Consider the following 22,615-nt stretch of genomic DNA (forward strand, 5'->3'; position numbering starts at 1 on the left):
TATAGTGCTTTGGGCACAAAACACTTCTCAGGTTCATGGCAAAAAATGAAACCACTCTGGTGGAGTGTGCAGTTCAAGGAAAATGGTGGCTCTTTCTTAGTTAACAGGTAAGCCAGGGAGATAGTTGTACTCAGTGCTTTTTTTGTAAATAAAAAGGTGCAGGAACTCAAAACTTGTTAATCTTTTATTTATTTATTTATTTATTTTTAAACCATTTTTTATTGGAGAAATAAAATATTTTTTATGTGCTTCCCCCCTAAAGATGAACTTACTTCTGAGTAGACATGTATAGGATTGGGCTGTCAATCTCCACATCCCCTTCTCCCTAGCTACGTCTTCTACAGATGGGGAAAAATACTGTACAGGTGCACTTGTAGTGTGTAGTATGTAGTGTGGCACTATTTCGAGGAGAGGAAGCAGTGAATGTATTCTGAAAAATGGCTTTCATGAGTTCCATGTAGTAAAATTACTCTAAGCAACTGTGGGAGTAAGAACAAAAAAGGAATTCTTACACGAGAGGGGTCCTTAGGTGCACATAGAAACAGCTACGTTTGCAAACAAGCAATTAAATATGGTTTAATTCAGGTATCAGAATACTCTGTGTCTTTGGGAAGGCGCTTGGCATGCAATTGTATGTTTTCTGCTGCCCTGAGCAGCTGCTGTGCATTGCTGGAGAGGAGCTGCAAAGGCTGGTGGAGGGCATGCTTGTGGGGGAAGGATGAGGAGGATCTCTGGTAAGGCTGGACAGCACGTTGTATACACGTAGAATCCCTTTTCACCTGCCCTTAGCATGTGAAAATGGGTGCAGATATATATCTCTGCCAGGATTAAGAGCCCAATCTTAGGTATGTCTACTCTGAAGTAAGTCTCATTCTAGTCAATGGAGCTTACTCCCAGAAAAGTGCCTAGGATTGCAGCCTACGAGCCCAATCCTGTGCCTGTCTACTCAGAAGTCCACTTTAGTGAATGGGGCTTACTGTGGATAGGATGGCAGCCTCAGGGCCCAATCCTGTGCCTGTCTACTCAGAAGTCAGTCCCATTAGAAGTGCTCCCATTGTGCTCAATGGGGCTTCCTCCCAGGAAAATGTGGACAGGACTGCAGCCTCAGAGCCCCTCCTCTGCCTGTCTACTCAGAAGTCAGTCCCACTAGAGGCAGTGGGGCTTCCTCCCAGGAAAGTGTGGAGAGGACTGCAGCCTCAGAGCCCTTCCTCTGCCTGTCTACTCAGGCTGCAAGGCTATGACACGTTCCCAGGAGTAAGCCCCATTGAACACAATGGAACTTACTTCTGAGTAGGCATGCTTGGGCTCTCAGGCTGCAAGGCTATGCACCCTTTCCCAGGAGCAAGCCCCATTGAGCACAATGAGACTTACTTCTGAGTAGACACACCTCGGCCCGTGATGCAGATTGGCACCAGGTTGCACCAGCCAGCTTCCTTCCTCTCCTCCTCTGCCAAGCCAGTATCTGGGCGTTCCGTGGGTACCGCAGCCCGTCTCCCTGTCTGGCTGGCTGTCCTCCTCCTCGGCATTGGCGCTTGTCCCCCGCGCCCTCCACCAGCTTGGAAGCTGCGCTGGGAAGCAGAGCGCAGGGGGAGGGGAGGTGGGCTGGGCTCAGGCGAGAGCTTGGAGATGGGGGCAGGAAGGGGTCGTTGTGCAGTCAGGCAGGGGCCAGGCACCCGCCCGCCCTGCACCCCCCAGCACCCACCCAGCGAATGCCTCTATTTTGCTCCCCCCCGGAATGCCTCCAAAGGGGAGGGGCCCCTGCAAAAAGGTGCCGGAACTCCGTCCCCCCGCGTTCCATTAGAAAAAAAGCCCTGGTTGTACTTACAAGTAGTTGTACAATGAACCAGGCATTGGATAGCAACATTTTTAACCTTGAGAGGCCACTGGTAGCAGATAAGCAGCCTACCATCTGCCCAGACTGAAGCAGTTCTATGAACTTAGAAAGAAAGGACTCACCTAACATCTAACACGTGCAGAGCTCTTTCTCCTTCTGAGCTGAGTTTTGAAAGAACACAGCCAGTGTCAGCTCTTGATTAATGTGGAACACTAAGACCACCTTAGACAAAACTGCAATTTCCAATCTCAACACCACTTTGGCTGGCTGGAATCTGATGAATGGAAGTTTAGAACACTGAGTTCACTGACTGTCTGGGCCAAAGCTATGGCTTCTAGAAACACCATCTTGAAACTGAGCAAGCATATGTCCACTACAGCTGTAGGCTGAAAGTTTGTTAGATGACTCATAGACACATAGGCATTAGTCCTGTAGGTCAAGGATTTTCTTAAGCGGACTAAGAAGTCCTTTAGTTTCCCTTCAATACTGACTAATGTTGGATCTTTCATGCTTTGAGCTTCAGTGTTTCAAGGTCATTGTGTAGTATTTGGCCTTGATTTGGAGAAAGAAGGTTCAGGTGGGAGGATAGGTGAAGGTACTCACCCTTTGTCTTCTGGAGCAGAGAAGGAAACCAGATTTGTCTCAGCTACCCATAGTGTTATATGGACACTGTCCATATTTAACTTGAGTATCCTGTTGATGACCTTGAAAATTAGCAAGAAGGAGGAAATGCATAAAACAGAGCTCCTTCCCTTGGAACTAGAAGAAACATATTCCCTATATTATCGAATTGGAACCTTGTCCGGCATGGCTGCAGAATATCCAACTCTTGGTGTTGTGATTTGTGGCAAACAGGTCCACCTCAGTGATGAACTGTAGATCAGAATACCACAATGTTGAGATTCCACTTGTGGGGAACTACACTGTCCTGTTCTGCTAACAGCATCTACCTAGTTGTAAAGTGGGTCATCAGTTATGTTCCACTGGGAGCTAATATTTTCTGCTCAATGTGGAGGCCATCCTAATGATGTTCTCATTATATAGCCTCAGATCCTCCACATAAGAAACTGCCTTTCTACTCTCCATCAGAAGGTCCAGTGAAGGCTCCAGTGGCATGATAGTGGTGGAAGTCCTTGATTCCAATTCTGGTTTTACAGCTGACTCAAGAGAAGTGTGAGTGAGAGGAGCTGCCAGAGTTGATGGGATTACAGGTGATGTTGACACCACTATCTGTACCAGGGAAACCAGCATTGTCAAAATCAGTGGAATTGCCATTGATGTTGACATGGCTGGCAATGTGACAGCTACCGCCTAAAATTTTGTTGGTATTGAAAAAGGCACCCCCTAAAGACTGAGATGTTGTGGCCACAGGTGGCACAGATACTGTAGTCAACAGTGGCTCCTTTAACCCATATTGTTGTCTGGTGGGCTTGATGATTGGAATCATAGCAGCAGTGATGGTTTCTATCTCTGTATCAAATTGGGCAGGTCCACAGTGAGTGCCCATGGTAATAATACGGATAAGAGAAGAATAGGTAACCCAAGTACCACAATTAGTTTGAGTATCTCAACACCAAATTCCAGTCAGAGAACCGATGTAGGAACATGAAAGTTCCATGTAGTAATCAGCAATAACTCCTCCATGAATTTGTATAGTTCCTTTTCTTTCACTTTTAAATTCATTTAAACTAATGGCCACAAGGGCACTTCACACAGCATGTTGTCTGTGTGATATTCATATCTTGCCAATCAATGTCACTGAATGACCCCAAGTTCTACTATTATAAGTGAGCCTTTCCTGGCAAAAGAAGATGGGTTTGGTTAAGTCATGGACAATGTTGTTGCCAGTAGCAATTGTGACCCTGGTGCCACCCAGGACTACAACCACAAACTGCCACCCTCCCACAGGTCCCACCCACTGCCTCCCTTCCAGAGACCTTTGGAGGGCTGAAGAGTCCACACGTGGCCTCCCCAACCCTCAGAAGGACCTGTAAGGGCCAAAAAAAATCACTTTCGGTTTCTCAGTGAAACCAGAAGTGATTTTTTTTTTGTTGGCCGTTCAAGGATCTTACAAGGCTTTTGGAGGGTCAGGGAGGCAGCACATAGTCTCTCCAGTTCCCCAAAGGCTTCCAGAAGGGAGGTAGTGGGCAGGACTGGTGATAGAGTGGGGGGTGGCTGGGGGATGATGCTACCTCCAGGTATGCTGCCCAGGGTCATCCCCGGAATGCAGGTATGGCACCTCTCTCTCTCTCTCTCTCTCTCTCTCTCTCTGGGAAAGAAGCAATATTATGTGTGCTTTGACTCTGCCACATACCATCCCCACTTGAGAGCCAGAACAAGTGCTCAATTATTGTATGGGAATTTATTTAAATTATTTATATGGTGACTTCCCTTCCAAATAAATTAAATGTTCATGGTGGCATACAGTATAGAGGGGAAAAACCCAATAAAATCCAAAAATAGGAATAAAATATAAGTGAAATACAGTAATCGTTTAAAAAAATCATAAAGAATAATGCCAAAACAACTAACTTAAGATGAGGAGGCCAGTCAGAAAAGGCAAATCTTCAGTTCTCCCTGGTTTCCACATGAAAATGCAATCAGCTATTCAGGGTATGGAGTTGTTTACTCATAGGACATACAAGTCAGGTCTTGCCCCTCTCTTGGGCAACCATCTTGTGGAGATATTCAGATACACCTGCACAGAATACTACTATGCAAATTCTGCATCACATTTTCATTGAACCAAATGGAAAAGATGGAAATTACCATTTGGGAGAGAAAAGAACTCTGTCAACAGCATGGAAAAACAAACCACGGATGAGAATAGCCACAAAATGTTCAAAAAGATATCCCCACAGAGGTAAGTGCACTTTTGTGTTGCGTTTGTGACTATATGTAGATCAAAATGTTCTGTTTGTTATGCTACAGCCCGCTATAAAGCAAATTATCCAGGTCCAAAATAAGCTCTTGAACCGAACACCTGCCAGCATGAGACAGATGTCAGTACATTAAAAAAAAAAAATTCCTCCAACGACAGAGATTTAAGCATCTTATGAATATCTTTCTTTCCCCAGTCAGATTTGTGCTACACTAATGGCAGTTGGCTGCATATAGAAATGAAAAACAGCTTCATCTGGCATGGTTTGTCAGAATGTTTTATATCAGGTGAACAGATGGTGGGGAAGCTGTAAAGATAACGATATTTAGAGGCGTGGGTTCCAACTTCATTCTCTTACATCCCAATCCTATGCTGCACCTTTGGTGCCAATGCAGCCATGCTAGTGGGCCATGAGCTGCGTCTAATGGTAGGGGAGGGCAATTGGGCAGTCAGCAAGAGGTTATATTACTTACCCCCTGGTAGCCTTTGACTCCCTTAGAGCCCAAGCCTATGTGTGTCTACTCAGAAGTAAGTCCCATTATAGTCAATGGGGCTTACTCCCAGGAAACTGTGGGTAGGATTGCAGCCTTAGCCATTTTGCTGACATGTCTGAGGAGAAAAAAAAGGGCAGGGCAGCCTGGGAAAGAGGGGGATAGGACCCTGGTGTGTGTTGGTGCCACAGAGATCCACCTCCTCCCTTCCCGTCCTCACCCCTGCCCCCCAATCCACCCTGAATCGCCCTATGCCCTCCCCCTCCCCACCCATGGCACGCTTCTGCTGCCAAATTACTGCTGCTATGGAGGACTTGGGAGCCACTTCTGCATGTGCCATGCCACTGCCAGCTTGCAGCACTGGCCCAAAAGTGCCCAACTGTGGCCCAGCTTTTGCACCACTGTAAAGGATTTTGCACTGCTAGAATGCTAATTCCATCAGTCCAAGGCTCCAACAGGACTGGGTCCTTTCACATAATGCATGTTGACTAGACAGAATGTGTGCATGTGCATAAGAGTATGGCAGGGGGAGAAGATAACTATCTCTAAAGCTCCTGTAACCTCCGTTTCCACAGTTGGTGCTTCACAAAAGGTCACAATGACCATTTGAGGTTCTGTCATGGCAAGGGTCCAATACTAGAACACGTACCTATCACTGATTCTTTACAATTCTGCTGCCAAGCATGATGAACCATGTGATGGACTTTCAACTGTCCTTGAGAAGTTGCACACAATGAAATGTTCCAAACTGCATTTTTTTCTAAAACATCACTTTGGGATGTCACATGTAATAGGCACAAAAAACAGGCAGGAGACACTCCTGATGCAATTTTAAATATATATAATCAATTGTCGTGCTTTCAGTTTTCTCTCTCAAATGACTGATCAAATAAATCAAGACCTCAGATTTCTGATGTGGAAATGGAGTAGAAATTGGTGCAGTGGGTGCCGGAACTGTTTGGCTTTGGGGGGACTCTCCCTCCACACTGAGTCGGCCAGGCAGATGTTGCATGCTGTCCTTGTCCCAGTGCTATATCTCACTTCTGCCTGATGAGCAGTAAATTCTCGCCCATCAACTCTGAAGATATGCTGAACCTCATGGATTTAGCTGGTCTACCCGATATCAACAAATCCATGAGGTGGAGCCAGTGGCGAAGAACAGGGCAGCTAGGAAGGGTTTGGACAGTATGAAAGAAGGGAGAGGTGTCCAGCAGGGCAGTCTAGCCTTGGAAACAGGAAAGGAAGGAGCATTTCAGTGGAGCTACAGCCCCACTAAGCACTAGGAAACATGAAACTGTGATGAAATGGCAGTAAAACTAGCCCTCCCCACCTACTGAATGACCACTCAAGGAAAAAAGGTATCAACAGGTTTTAACCACAATGGTACTTATTAAGAACTCATGACAGCATGTGTCGCAACAATGCATTGTCTCATGTATCTCTTCTCAGGTCTTTCTCCTGGCACTCCTTGGCCTGGAATTAAACATGTTGTCTCTTGTTTGATATGCCCATGTTATGACACTGAGCTTCAGCTCCACTCAGGGCTCTTACGGTACAAGGCTCTATGGCTGAGATCATCCCATGTGTGGGGTTGGAAGCAAAAGGAAGGGTATGTGTCATAGCATAGCCCCTGAGAGAGGTCACATTATGAGCTGCATTTCCTGTCTGAGGCTGTGTGGTTAGTGTTGCTTGCAGTTGTAGGTCCTATTCCTGTTGCCTCCCTTTTTGAACCTTCCAAAACTGTGAACCTTCTAAAGCAGAGTCCAAAAAGATACACTTTGTCTTGTGGAGGATGCATTTCTATTGCCCAATTTGGGGTGGGGAGACTCACCAGTTTTTCTGGTTTCCTACTGCATTGTCTTTCCCAATTAGCTCCCTGGCATTTCCTAGGCTTGCCTCCTGTGAACTACTGTAGCTTCTATTCTTCATTGTCCATCAGGAACTATTTTGCTCTCCTTTCCTAAAATCCTATTCTCCCCACACAGAGACCAATAATTACAATATACGTATGTGCAATTTTATTCACTGTGTGAGGTCCTTGGTTCCACAGGAAGACTCAAACTATTCTCCTAAGATGCCACTTACCTGTAGGTTCTCCATGCAAGCTTCCTTCCAGCCACTGGCTATAAAACTGACAGGAATGGCAGGCCTTCTTTCTCTTTGTTTTCCTGTTTTAGCTGTGTTGAAGAAGGCACTGTGGGCTCTTCAAGGCGCATTACACCTGTGCATTACATGTAGGACGTGTTTAGTAGGTGAGGCATCAGAGGTTAGGTACCAGCCAAGAGTCCACAGTCACCAGAGGATTCATGAAACCAGGCTGATCCATGAGTTCTTGGTGCTGGTGGCAGTATCCAATGCACCATCTGGGATTAGTCTGGGGGATGGTCCAGTGCATGGCTTTGCAACCTAGCACTGACATTAGTGTGTGGAATGGTACCATTATTAAGCACCATTATTAAGTACCATTAGTGTGTGGTTAAGCACCATCACCATGACAGTGTCAGAGCCATCCGTTGATTTGTGTCTTCCACACATGGCTCATTTAGCTTGCCGTTGGGAAAGATGTTGTTGCAACTAGTTGGTGACAACAGACTTGCCATTCTTGCTACATTGCCTCTCTCTCTCTCTCTCTCTCTCTCAAAAACTCCTATTATTTTGCTTTAGACTTTGCTGCTGGGTGAGCATAGGATCCCAATTAAACACACCCATGTGTTGACCTGACAAAGCCAATTTTACCTAGATCATAGGGCTGTTCTGCTGCTCTCTGTCTCCTGGACCATGATGTGAATTTGCACCTGCAAGAACGCAAACACATGAGTGCACATGTACAACATGATACTGAGCAAAGTGCAGTCTTATGTACACTGTAGGAGAAGAGTTATGTACAAACAGGGGAAAGCCTCTACTGATGATTTATAGCTGGAGACGTTTCTGATAATGTGTGGAAAAAGTGAGTTTGTATGGAAATGGTTGTTTGTTAAAGCTTTGGGCATATTGATGAAATGCTGATAACCAACTGTTGTCAGCATTTGTAAATAAAATATAAGGCAGTTGAAGCATTCCTGATCCATTGTTCTGTAACAGCCTCTGAGTGTTCCACTATTGTGTCTTTGTGCTATTAATATAAAGCCCTATAGATATTTTCATAACATCACTCTTATTTTTTTCTTGCAAATTCATTCCTGTTATTTATGCAATAGATTTTTTTTAAAGAGATACTGATATATAATACGTATAATTTATCTATGGCAAAGATGGGCCACAACAATAAGGCTTCTTCAGAATGTACTGTTGCTTTGCCCCAGAAAACAGGAGCTAGATAAATGAAGCAATCGTTGAAAAATCACTTTAAAGAATATGCCTATTCATAGCTACAACAATGGAATGAGAACTGTGCTTTGTGATTTGGCCAGCAATGTTCTCTTTCTTATTGCAAGAGAAACCTTGAAAGTTGGGTGGTACCAACATCAGAACTGGGGTGAGCAGAATATAAACCTTGGTCCCCTGGCCAAAGATCCCACTAGTTACTGTGATTTTTGCAAAGCAAAGCAAAGCATAGATAGCTTGCTCTTCTCCCTCTGGTTTTGCAATACTGGGAAAGGCTGCAAAAAGCAATCTTGATGCAACCATACATGTACTCACGCTGAGATTATTTTTGTAGAGTATTTTACCACTGTGTTTTTGTGCATCGATAAGGCAGAGAGGAAAGTGAAAAGACAGATAAGCACAGGGCCCATGAGAAGAAGTGCGGGGGGGTAGAGCAAGGTCAAAAAGGGGGGCTGGGAACTGGAAATTCCCTGGATCTTAGAAAATATTTGCCTATATTGTGTGAAGCTATAGCATTTGCAGCTTGTATAAGACTACATAATTTTATATATTATAATTTCTAGAAATTATGATCCCCTAATTGTATGAAATTATGATTCAGTGGAGAAGGGGAGAGACCCAAAAGAAACTTTGTACTGCTGATAAAATTCCTCTTGAATGCCCTGAATAGAGAAAGAGCTGAAAGCTGTAACAAATTGTATATAAAACAAAAAACAACAATGGAAAGTTCCTAGTGAACGTTCATTTCAGAAACAAGAAGAGAACTTCAAAAGCCAGAAAGAAATCTGAGTGAGAGTTTTGGAAGCATCCTTAGTTTTGCAGTATAATACTATTTTTCTCATGAACCGTGTGTAGCAGCTTGGGAAGCTAGACATGCCAAATGTGGATTAAGATCAAATAAGGCCAATGATCAAATAAGCTCAAATAAGATCACAGGTCAAATAAGGCCAATGGAAATATGAGTTTAGATGCAATTATCCTATTTGAAGATACCCTGAATCATTCTTCACTTATTATTACAAATGCATATATATTGCTTTTCAACAAAAAAACGATTCACAAAGTAATCTTGAATAAATAAATAGTTTCCTGTCCCAATATGGGTCACAATCTAAAAAGAAGCAAAAGAAACACCAGCAGTCACTAAAAAAAGACACTTCACTGGGGTGAACAGGGATAATTGCTCTCCTGCTGTTAAATATGATATTCCTCATTTTAAATGCTTTGGAAGATAATGGACCCTTAACAGTGCAATCCTATGCACATCTACTCAGAAGTAAGTCCCATTGTGTTCAGTGGGGCTTACCCCCAGGAAAGTGGGTTTAGGGTTGCAGCATAAAATTAGTCAAATAGTAGTGTGGTTCAGGGTTCCTTTTTAGGCAAATCCCAATAAGGGCAAATGCTTATTTCTTGTTGCCATCCGTTTTCATTTCTATGAATGGCAAACTAAGTTTGATCCACTGATATCATGGCATCAGAATTTGAAATTTGAGCCTTCCCAGCGAATAATGCTCAGAGATTTTACCAATTATATGTTATTTCCCTGATGAGTTCTTCCTCACGTTATGCAAAATGAGGTTTTGCACACATACAATTAACTTTCAGGCTGTACAGCAAGAGCCTGCTTTATAAGTGCAGGTGCATCACTATGTTCAGTTGCTCTGCTTTCAGGATAAGCCTATTTTTGTCCAAGTCTCAGATAAACAAAAAGCTGTGTATGTGTCACAACAGGGGGTTGTTTTGTTAAGTACCCAGGAAATTTCAGAGAAAACAAAGAACCTGCGCAATCCTAGTCTGACCAAGCACAAATAAGCTGTAGCCTAGGCCCTAAGCAGAGACCTTTTATTGACTCACTGTGAGTTCTCTATTTTTTTGACTTTTTATTTTATTAAGTAAAAATAAGATGCTTTCAGTATTTGATCTGTACAAGACCACTGTCATTTAGTACAGGGATGGGGCTAAGGTAGGGCTCTAACTACAGTCATATGGACTAAGGGGAAAACTTACAATGAATACTGTAAATAAAGGGAGCATGCCTTTCCTTTAGTTAGCTCATTTCGGGGGTGGCCTTTCCCCAGACTCTGACTAGTTTTGTGCAAATTTACTTAGGATTAAGCTTCACTGAATGTGTTTGAACTTATTTCTGATTAAACACGCATCAAATACACCGTTCAGTATTGTCAAACATTATGTAGCTTCTTTGCTCCTAATGCTTCTGAAGGCCAGTGAAACTCCCAATTACCCTGCTAACTAGACAAAGAGACATCCTTTACATTGTTGGCCCTCTTCCATGTAGAGAAGTGCAACTGTCTCTCATCCTGGCACAGCATCCCTCCCAGTGGCTGTTGCTGGTGTCTCTCATGTCCATTTTTAAGCCAATGAACCACTCTGGGGCACTCTTCTCATTCCTTTTGCTGGGTAAAAGGCTCTGATAATATTTTTGTTGTTAAAAAACAACAAACCCATGTACATATCTTAAATTGATAACTTCCCAGGAGGCTTAAAAAGTCACCCTTTGTGGGCTTTGATATAGCTCTGTCTGAGCTGTAATTAGCATCCAAGACTAGACGGAAGTAAGAAAAAAAATGTTGAAGGGCATTTGAAAACAAGAAAGCAATAAGATAAGCACCGCTAGCATACAAGTGTGAGAGAACTCTTGACGAAAGCTTTTGGGGGAGAGAGTTCTCCGAAAAAGCTCATAAATACAATGCTAACAAAATACTGATACCATTATCTTAAATCTGAATATCTGAATTAGGACAGCAGTTAGAAAGAAATATACTTTTTATGCCTAATGACCAAATGTTATGCTCTTTTCAATTCCCCTTAAGTCATTTCTGCCCAACATTGCATATACGCAGCAGGGACCAGATGTATACACACCTGTGGACCGAGTATACTTAAAATGGGTTTTAAGTAAATGTCTTGGAGCACAATTCTAACCAGGTCTACTCAGAAGTAAGTTCTATTTTGATCAATGGGGCTTACTCTCAGGAAAGTGTGGTTAGGATTGCAGCCTTGATTTGGTTAAATACAGTATGTTGTTCTGCCTTGAGTCATTGTTTTCTTAAAAACAAGCCCTGCCCCCTATAGCCAAGTTGTTTCTCTAAAGTCACTACTTCACCTTTCAGAAGTGCATTTCATAGCTCTTTGCAAAATGCAAATGGGAAGATCAGTGTTCTGCCAATTCCCCAAATACTCCTGATTTGGATTCCCATACATCTACTGGCCTGGGTTTAAAGAACTGGTAGAAGGTGGCAGCAATTCTCTTTTGAAATGTTAAAGCTGGGAGTCCAAACCTATCTGTATACTGTCAAGTAAACCCCCTTGACTTCACTTGGAGTTACTCCCAAGTGAATGTGCACAAGATTCATAATCATAGTCTGCTGCTTATTACATCACATCAAAGACTATGAGAGGACTCTGTTCGGCCAACCCCAAGGTCAAGGATCTCCCACTGCTAAAAGTAATGGAAAAAAAGAGGGAGGGAAAAATGCAAGCGCTTAACCAAGACTGTATAATCTATTTTCTGAAAATTGAGTCCACTTTACTAAATTTGAATTTATCATGGTATGTGCCACCATTTCAGGAAATACTGGGCTAATAGAGCTGCTTCATTTTAAACACAGTATATAATAAAACAAAAAGGAGTGGTCGAGGGTTCTCCCTAACCCACATGTCACATACTAAGTCAAAGAATGCCTTATAATGGCATTCTTATTTTTCAGAAGTGGCTGATCGTTCTTGCTTCCACATCACTGCACTGCTTCTAGAAGCTGCCAAAATCAATCAAAATTGTTCATTCATGAATCTGTAATAAGGGTCATAAGTTCAGCTCAGAAAGCAACCCGAAGGGAAAGGAGGTCATTGCTAAAAGACCAGCCCTCCCTAATAGCCTGCTCTGCAATTCTGAAGCACTTTCCTCCCCATCTTTGAGCAAATCATTGTATCTTTCTCTGGCTCCATTCCACTAATAATGAATTGGTCAAGGTCTAGTGGCACAAGGCAGATTCATGCTGTTGAATAGGCAATACTGTTTCCTTAATGGGGCTTGCTAGGCTGCAGCATAGACATAAATGAAATAAAAGCCCTGAGCTTGGCAAGGCCATGTGGGAAACTGGGAGGAATGGCGTTGTATGCTTCAGTTCTTTAAAGCCCTAATGGCAAGGAAGTCTAGATGCATTAGTCCTTCTCTGGTACTAATTTTTTCCCATAGCAAAAGAGTAGATTATTCCTAGTACACAGATTCCACATACAAGAGAGAATTAGATATTGGTGTGTGAAATGCTTCTGATGCCACCTCAGAAAACACTAGCTAGCTAGCTAGCTAGCTTTCTTTCTTTCTTTCTTTCTTTCTTTCTTTCTTTCTTTCTTTCTTTCTTTCTTTCTTTCTTTCTTTCTTTCTTTCTTTCTTTCTTTCTTTCTTTCTTTCTTTCGGGCTGTAGTTTCTGGGAAAACATTCTTGTCCAAGGATGCAGCATGGTTGCACGGGAGAATTTCAGCTGCTGGAGATCTTCTTGGGGTAAGGGAACATTTTTCTTCTTGGGGTAAGGGAAGCCTCAGCAGCCATAATGGGTCAACTTGGACCTGTGCCAGAGATAGCACTGACATAATTTGATTTGTATTTGTGGATCAGGCCCAGGAAGGGGAATAGGATATGATGTGCACCACTACTGCTGATCCAACCACCTCCCAGGCCCAAACTGCCCACCTCAATCACCATCTTTCTCAACCCCTCCCCATTCACCTGCCCCATTCCACCCCTCCCCTCTTCCCTCTGTCCCTGCATCAGACTGACCTGCTCTGATGGGCATTCATGCAGCCACTGGCACCAACAGGAAGGGTCTAACCTTTCCTTCACACAGGCACAAAGTGCTTTAGTGACAGAGCAAAGACCTGGTGTGCTGGCGGATTGTGTGCTCAGTCAGTGTGCCACTTCATGAGCAGACTTTGGCTGCTTTTTAAAGACATCATAAGGAATATCCACATATCTGATATTTTCAATGTCTCTTGTCATGTTTTGTCCTGAGATGTTACAGTAAAGGTTTCTAAAGTCTTCCTATCAGCCCTGAGCAATGGACTGTTATGCAGAGGAGGCTCTCTGCTCCTCTAACTTAGCAGAGATCTCTCTGCTCTTGGTTTTGCAAAGAACAGAATGCTAAAGTGGCTTCTGCTATCACCGCTTAAAAGGATCAGGCAGTCATTCCCAGTGGATAAAACAACCACATGCTTTTAGAAGTGTGAGAGCTGGGATGGAATAGCAGAAAAAGTGCCAGGTGCCTAGTTATTAACTACCAGTCTTACTTTTTAGACAAGAGCTGCAACTACTGTGCCAACCTAATGCAGACAATTCCATTAAAAATGCATCAACATAAGGAGAACCCTTGCAGAACAAGCCATCTTGACCTTACAGAAATGTGTAAGCATTTCTGCTCATTGTCACTTCTGCTTGCATCGCCTGATGTTTGGTCTTGCAAGACCAACATTAACTTCCTTTTTTTCTGTGCTGAAAAAGTTAAGGTTACAGGATGTCAATAAGATGATTTTGAAAACAACCTTTTCTGCTTATTATTATTTGTAGCACCTGGACAAGAGTTTCCAAGAGTCAAAAGCGCATGTTAATATTTAGGAGCTAAATTTGGAAGGCTTATTTTGTCTTCTTTTAATATTTTATACTGCCAACAGATATATGAACTATAGTATAATAGTGTTCATAAAAAAAATTACTTGTTTATTACTATTTCAGTTCAGTCCTAACTTGTGCTGGAACAGGCAAGCCAGTGGGCCTGCGCTGTATCCACCACAAGTTTGGAGCTGATTGAGGCTTGGCCCGAGGCAAGGAAAAAAATTCCCCTTACCCCTGGGGAGAGCTGCAGTGGCCCCAATGGGTCTATTCAGATATGTGCCACCTGAATAGGTGGCGCAGATTCGAGCTGAACTGAGCAGCCTGGAGTCACTCCGCGCTGCCTGAGAATGGGGCTAGGATCCGGCATATCTGCCAGATCCTGGCCCTGCCTGCTGCCCTCAGAAGCCTCTGTAAGTCACTTCTGGTGTTCGAAAGCAAACTGAATTTGGCTTCTGAAAACTGGAAGTTGCTTACAGAGGCTTCTGAGGGTCATTCTGTTGTCCACAGAAGGCTGTGGAGCGGGTTGCTGTGCTGGGAGAGGCCTGTGGAGGCTCCGGTAAATAATGGGGCTTCTGGAATGGCTTCTGTTTGAAGCCAAACCAGCGCAAGCATGGGCGGGGGGTCCCAGATCACAAGTCACTGTATTTGGGCTTGTGACCAGACAGTGGGTCACAACCCACACTTTGGGAAGCACTGCATTATACCATTCACACCAACACGAACATCCAAGAAATACCGTTTTTGACCACAGCAAAACAAGGATAGAAAGACAACTCCCTTGAAAGAAGGCAGTCACCTGAAAGAAATGCACAAATCTCTCCATGAGTTCCTGTGGGGGTGTTCACCATCTGGAAGCAATCCTTTCGCCAGGTGAGGGACCAGTATGAGTCACAAGGGGAGAATGACAGCACCATGCTAATGAAGCTCCAGAACTTTGATCCAGGATTGTAAAAGAGCTGGCTTTTGAGACAAATTTGAGAAAGGTGTCAGAGAAAGGGGTGCACAAATGTCACTTTCCTCTCATGAATATCAGTGACAGATCATGCAAAAAGTAGATATACCTCTAAACTTCTTCAGAACACACTTGTAAAATAAAAGATTGTCAAAGTCAAGTTAAAATATACCACCTTTGAAGCCCACTTCTCTCCCATGGGGAGCCTCTCCCCGCCTCTTCCCAGTCTGTGATTATGGAAACATAAATTCTTCTGATGTAATCAGCTTTGGCCAATGCTGACCTGGAATGCATTCTAACCAATAGTCATTACATCTTCTGTTCTGCTTGTTCACAGACAGATGTGGTGTAAACTTCAAAATATTGAAGTACGATACGATACTTCGACAATCTTGGAGACTGACCCAATCATTAAGGGGTCACTAGTAGTCAGTGACTAAAACTTCTGTCCATCTCAGGCCTAGTACCATATTATGCAATCCTTGGGAACAAAGGATGTGATAGACAATTGAATGTTTTGGGGTACACCCCCCCCCCAAAAAAAAAACTTGTATTCGGGCCCAAATTGGTATCTAGTGCAGTGTACTGTATATTTGTATTTGATTTTTCATGAGAGGAAAACTTTGCCTTCTTACTTAACAGTTTTCTATTGAGTTTCTTTTTGCTAATGAACAAAGAAAATGTAATTGTGGTACGTTTATTGAAGAATTCCTCCAACACATTAATACATGTTATTAAGTACTAAGGAAAACTGCATGCATTAATAAATGAGACTAAATAGGAACATAAAAGGCACTAGAGAATGTGATTGTTATCTTCCAGCATTATCTTGTAAGAGACTTTAAATATAGGGAGATAAGAGATGAGTAATGTGATTAGGAAAACGGTACAAAATTAGGATGTTAAGCTTTATAGAGTATAAATTGACTTACATGTGCCTAATACTCAAGACACTCTTGAGGATCAAGTAAACAAAAGAAATCTTGATTCTAATTTTCAAATTAATACAGTGAAGCAAATTCCTTTAATACTAGTGGGAAGCAAACTGGAAAACTTTTTTTGTGTTTTCATTCATTGGCCAGCCTTCAGGCTGTGAGCAGGAACAGTGGACAGCGCTACCATCCACATAGGCACATCACCCGAAGTCAATTGCCCCGGCTGAGTCCCCCAGTGGTTACCTTCAAGTAAGAATAAGTACTCTTATTCAAAAGCTTTTATTACGCACTGTAGTATTTATATACTATCATATCTTCAGAAGTCAGGCAGATATGATTATGACACCCAACATGAGAAGACAGTGACACAAAGCGAGAAAAGAAATATGTGTGAACTTTTGGTAATATTAACTGCAGTCAAGGGTTAACAGTCCTTCTGTGCTAACTTCTAATTCAGGCAATGCAAATCCCTTTTTGGTAGCTATTTTGTAGGTATACAGTGGGCCTTCCTTATCTACGGGCTTAGTATGCACAGAATTGATTATCCGTGGATGCTGAGCCCATGGCTGGGGAGCTTCAGAGAACCGTCTAGATGCAACCGGAAGTCACTTCCAGTTTGCACTGGCAACTTCCAGTCACGTCTGGAGATGTTCTGAGGAAGCCAGGAGGCTGTGCGCGACCTCCAGAGGGCTGATTACAACCCCCAGGCAAGTAACTTCGGTGCTGCATCCCCCCCCCCCCCAATTTTATTATCTGCTGAATTTGGTACCTGTGGGAGGTTCTGGAATGTATTCCCTGTTGATACAGAGGGCCCACTGTACTTCCATGTCCTGCCCCCTTCTCTTTTCCTTTCCTAGCCACAGAAAGCCTTATGCCATGCAGTCACAAAAGCATATATGAAATGAATACCTGGTGTAGGTGCAGCATCAGAGCTACATAGGTGTGCCAGTGCAATGTATCAAATGGGGTAATGGTGCAAAAAAACCCAAAAAGGCACAACGCTACCGAATTCACATGCTTCTTGACAGGAATGGGTTGCAAACTGACTTAAAATCTAAGTATCTTGGCTTAGCTTATGGGTGTGAAAGAGTTTCAAAATGCTTAGTTGTTCCACAGTACAACGATTCTTATAAGATGCAGCTGTCACTACCCACTCTGTCAAAGATCTCCAGCAGCTCATGGATCGTTTTAGCAAGGCCTGCCAAGATTTTGGACTGACGATCAGCCTGAAGAAAACACAAGTCATGGTTCAGGATGTGGACTCACCTCCCTGCATTGCAATCTCTGCACATGAACTGGAGGTTGTCCATGACTTTGTGTACCTTGGTTCAACGATCTCCGACACTCTTTCTCTCGATACCGAGCTAAACAAACGCATCGGTAAAGCAGCTACCACGTTTTCCAGAATCACAAAGAGAGTCTGGTCCAACAAGAAGCTGACGGAACATACCAAGATCCAGGTCTACAGAGCTTGTGTCCTGAGTACACTTCTGTACTGCAGTGAGTCATGGACTCTTCACTCACAACAGGAGAGGAAACTGAACGCTTTCCACATGCGCTGCCTCCGACGCATTCTCGGCATCACCTGGCAGGACAAAGTTCCAAACAACACAGTCCTGGAACGTGCTGGAATCCCTAGCATGTATGCACTGCTGAAACAGAGATGCCTGCGTTGGCTCGGTCATGTCATGAGAATGGATGATGGCTGGATTCCAAAGGATCTCCTCTATGGAGAACCCGTGCAAGGAAAGCGCCCTACAGGTAGACCACAGCTGCGATACAAGGACATCTGTAAGAGGAATCTGAAGACCTTAGGAGTGGACCTCAACAAGTGGGAAACCCTGGCCTCTGAGCTGCCCGCTTGGAGGCAGGCTGTGCAGCATGGCCTTTCCCAGTTTGAAGAGACACTTGGCCAACAGTCTGAGGCTAAGAGGCAAAGAAGGAAGGCCCATAGCCAGGGAGACAGACCAGGGACAGACTGCACTTGCTCCCAGTTTGGAAGGGATTGTCATTCCCGAATCGGCCTTTTTAGCCACACTAGACACTGTTCCAGAACCACCTTTCAGAGCGCGATACTATAGTCTTTCAAGACTGAAGGTTGCCAGGAGGATTGCCACACAACAAACATGGAAGAACATCAGCATGGAGTAGGTAAGTTTCTTTCCAGTAACTGGGCCTTTTCCCCAAACTACTGTATATATACATAGCACTCCTGTAGTCATACACTACTGCACTGTAACAGGCTCTTGAAGTACTACCCAATATCAGGTCTCTTTCCTGCATGCCTTTTACTGCACTTTCTTTGCAGAATATTTTCCCAAGGATTGTTTATTGGTACTGAGAAGGGACAAGCCATTTATAGCTAGTGGCTCAAATTAGCCACAGTTAGTGACTTGACAATGTTTTCCTTGATGTTGGAAGTTCAGCTACGGCACAAAAACATGGAAAAACTCAGGACATGAATAAGGGCACAATCCTAACTCCTTATGTCATTGCTTTCCAGTGCTTTCCAATGGGACATGTGCTGCATCCTGCAGTGAGGGTGTCACTCACAGAAGCCTCCTCAAAGTAAGGGAATGTTTATTCCCTTACCTCAGAGCTGCATTGCCCTTATGTCAGTGCTGGAAACCACTGACATAAGGGGTTAGAATTGCGCCCTCTCACTAAGTACTGTAGAAACTATTTTTAGTAGCTTAGTCTCACTAAGTACTGTAAGGCTGCAGTCCTAACCACACTTTCCTGAGAGTAAGCCCCATTGAACACAATAGGACTTACTTCTGAGCAGACCTGCTTAGGATTGTGCCCTAAGTCCCAAATTCTAACCAGCTTTCCCACACTGACATAGTTGTGCCAATGGGGCATGAGCTGCATCCTGTGGTAGAGGGACAGTCACAGAGGCCTTCTCCGGGTAAGAGAACGTCTGTTCCCTTACCTTGGAGCTGCATTGCCCTTATGTCGGTGCTGGAAAGTGGGTTAGGATTGCGCTCTGAGAGTCCAATCCTATGAACAGTCAATGGGGCTTACTCCCAGGAGTAGCCTAAGTGTGCTTAGGATTGCTTCTCTGACCCTCTTCTTCTACTCCTCCCATCCATTCCATATGCTATTCTGGCAGTAAGTACAGTGCTGTGGGATGCAGCAAGCAGAAGTAATGTCAATAGGTTACAATGTATACAATGCCTATAGGTGGGCATCCTTGAAGCGATCACTGTGGGACTCCCAAGACCCGTGTTCTAGGAACATACACACGATCATGCCCTGGATCTCTGCCCTGGATCAGCAGTCTGCTGCGTTCAGACGCAGCGCCAAAGAGGGGAGGGGGAGGAGAAGGAAGGCGGGAGAGGCAAACAGAATAGTCTTGTCAAGCGATGACAAGCGGGAATTCGACCATCAATAACCAACCAACCACCGCTGCTGCGCATGCGCACTCCGTACACCTCTTTATAGGCGTCCTATACCGGTTTGTGCCTCGAGGAGCAAGGAGAGGGCGTTCCCTCCGCCGTGCACCCGATGCCCTGATTGGCCCACCTCGCCCCTCTCCCCCTCCGGCGCCCTGATTGTTGTTGCCTACCCCGGTTACTACTCCTCCCACCTGCTCTCGCATCTCTCCGTCTCAGGGATTGGCTGCTCGAGGGACGCTTCCTCCCCCTCCTTAGACAGGGACAGCGAATGAAGTTTCGCGATTGTCGAGAGGTGGGGCCTCCCCATGCTTAGCCCCGCCCCCAAGACTTTCCACCGGGGCTACTCACCGTGAGCCGCCCCTCCCCTCCCTTCAGTTGTTCTGGTAGCGAGTCCGGGTGGGAGACAGTGCTCGCTGCTCTCCTCCCCCCCTCGAGTTCTAAGTCATCCCAGCCCCTTGCGTGTGCGCGCGCGCCTCCTGCCTCTTGGGTAACGGTAAGTGAAGCGGGCGGTTTGGCCTTGGGCGCGCGTGCCTAACGGTTGGAGGCGCCGTGTGTGTGTGTGTGCGCGCGCGTGCGCGCGCTGACTGGCACTGCGGGGGCGGTGGCGGTGGGGTGTTCGGGGCTTCCCATCTCCACCACGTGTGTGACGCGCGTGCGTGTTGCGTGTACACGCATACAATAAAAGTGGGTTGGTGTATGGTTGCAGGCACCACAGCTAGCTAGCTGGCAAGGGTCTATCCCCAAGGTAGTGTGTAAAGCCCATAATAAAGTGTGAGTTTGTGTATGCTTGAAGGCACCACAGCTAGTTAGTTGTCAAGGGTCTATCCCCAAGGAGTGTATGTTGTGTGTTTAAATCCTATACTAAAGTGTGTGTGTGTATATACTTGGAGGCACCACAACTAGTTAGTTGTCAAGGGTCTATCCCCAAGGTTGGAGGGATGGCTCTGTGTGTGTGTGAGGCCCCAGTCGTGTGTGTGTGTGTGTGTGTGTGTGTGTGTTTTAGACCCCATTCTGGGCTGGGTGGATGCTCCTGTCACCCATGACCCCTTTTGAGTGTGAGGGGGTGACCACGCTGGTCCCATATCCTGTTGTTGATGCTCTTATGAATGAGCATAAAAATCCTTTGGGAGTCTCTCCTGCTTCTTAAAAAAAACAAATAATACCTGTTCTCTTCCCCCCCCCCCTTGTTCATTTTGGTCCCTCTTGCTTTTTAAACTGGAGGTGTGGAGTGGGCACTGAGTGCAAATCTCCCTGAAAGTAGGATGCACAGACAGTGGGGTGAATGGGGTAGCTCTCTTAACACACTTTTGCTCCTTTTTTTTTAAACCCATTTTTACCTGACAAAGCTGTACACACTTGGTTCTTGTTGCATATATACAACATTTGGCAGAAATGGCCTTAACTTTAGTTTTCCTAGCTGCAAGTTACCAAAAGTGGTGCTTGCTCCCTCTCTCTTCCCTCCCCCCCCAATTCTTGCATGGCATTCTTGTGAGTGGAATGGGAGTATTTGTAAGTATCTATTCCAAAGAATCATGCTTCTGCATGTACAAAAGCACAAGGCCACAGTGTTTTGTTCTATATTTTTCAGTTTTTGGAAATGGTATTGGGGAATGTTTGGGGTTAGCTTGTCAGAAAGTGGTGGGTCTTCAAACTTTTTCTGAAGGAGATTTGCAACTGAAAATGCATTTCAAATTTTTGTCTTGTAATCCTGCACCTTTGGCTTATGCACAGGACTTAACTGTGGGAAGGCAGTTCATTGACTGAACTGGATCCTGTCCATAACTGTGGGAAGTTTTGTTTTTTTATTTCTCACACTTGTATCACTGCCTTCCTCTAGGGAGGTTCTGTTTTGCTCTGAACTGGAGACATTTCTGGGACAACTTTTTTCCCCTTCACTTATCTCTCTCCTCCTGTGCTCTCACATCAAGCAAATCTCAACTTCAGCACACGGAGTGTCTCTGCTGCATGATAAACTGAAGTGAAATACCAGCATTTCCAGCTTGAGAAATGTTTCTTGGGTGGTAATAAATTACCATATTTATCTGTCTAGCCTGCTCTGGCTCTGCTATATAATTGCTACTCTAAATGTATTTAAAGGGAGGGTGGGTAAGAGACCTTTTGAATACACTCTTGTCACTGTCTCTCAGGGTTTTAAAACCTTTCACAGTGTGAGAAAAGAAAAAAAGTAAGCCCTTCTGTGAGGAAGATGAAATTGTAGGCCCTGAACCACACACATCTTTGACTTGCTTAGCAATGGTATGTATTTAACTTCATGTCAAAGAGAAGAAATCTGACTTTCTGAAAGTTTCTCTTCCCTTATATTTGCATATAAGAATTAGTTTTGTCCATGTTCTGTGTCTTTTTAAAATGCTTAGTGAGTATTTGTTCCTTGCTTTGCTCTAAGTTTAGAGAACTCATTGTCTTTGCCTTTCACAGGAAGTTAGTTTTTTTAACTAATTAAAATCCTGGGATCATCTGAAATAGATGGTGTTGGTTTGTATACATTTGGATAAGATGTATTCTCACTCTTAGCAACTTCTTTTTCTATGAGTGAAAGACGATTTGGTTGATCGTCTTTCACTCATAGTAAAGCTGGTGGTATTAAAACCCATTTATGCCCAGCCCACAAGTGTACACGTTTGATCCCTGTTGCGTATATGCAATGTTGGGCAGAAATGGCTTAAAGGAGGACCTTTGTACTATGATGCTTTAAAATGGGTGGTAAAACGAGAAATTCTTGGCAAAATAAGCAAGGTGGGGGGATGGCGATGACAACATTTTAAAGAATCTATTGCCTAATTCAGATTCAGGCATTATGTAGGTCTGCCATGGTTGTGTTCTTCCTCTACGTTTTTGAAAAGTGGAAATGGAATTGGCATCAAATTTTTCTTTTTTATTTATAGTGCGAAGCTGTGAAACCTACCATAGTGAGATTGAGATGAGCAAAAAATTTCTTGTCTGATTTGTCCTTTCCGTAGCTTCAAAGTTAAGAGAAAATAGGAACTTATGTTCTTAAATTGATCCAATAAGAGAATTGACAAAGACTTCTGAAAGAAAACTAGCTCAAGTAAAAGTATAACTTGAAGCCGCAGTCTGTTCCTATAGGGCCATTTCAGGTTGTGTAGCTCCATCCATGGTACTTTACTATGTATCTTGTATCTTTTAAATATA

The 22,615-nt window shown here is 44.0% G+C and overlaps 1 protein-coding gene across 3 annotated transcripts in view; it reads left to right on the forward strand.

Annotated features, from left to right (window-relative positions):
• The first annotated feature begins 19,851 nt into the window (after window positions 1–19,851).
• AP1S2 (adaptor related protein complex 1 subunit sigma 2) overlaps window positions 19,852–22,615 on the forward strand; it is a 49,453-nt gene continuing 46,689 nt past the window's right edge. For all 3 annotated transcript variants that reach the window (XM_066622462.1, XM_066622461.1, XM_066622463.1), the window contains exon 1: window positions 19,852–19,937. The gene's annotated coding sequence lies outside the window, so the exon portion shown is untranslated. The remainder of the gene's footprint in view (window positions 19,938–22,615) is intronic.

Source organism: Tiliqua scincoides, chromosome 3, assembly GCF_035046505.1.
Source record: "Tiliqua scincoides isolate rTilSci1 chromosome 3, rTilSci1.hap2, whole genome shotgun sequence".
NCBI classification, from domain to species: domain Eukaryota; kingdom Metazoa; phylum Chordata; class Lepidosauria; order Squamata; family Scincidae; genus Tiliqua; species Tiliqua scincoides.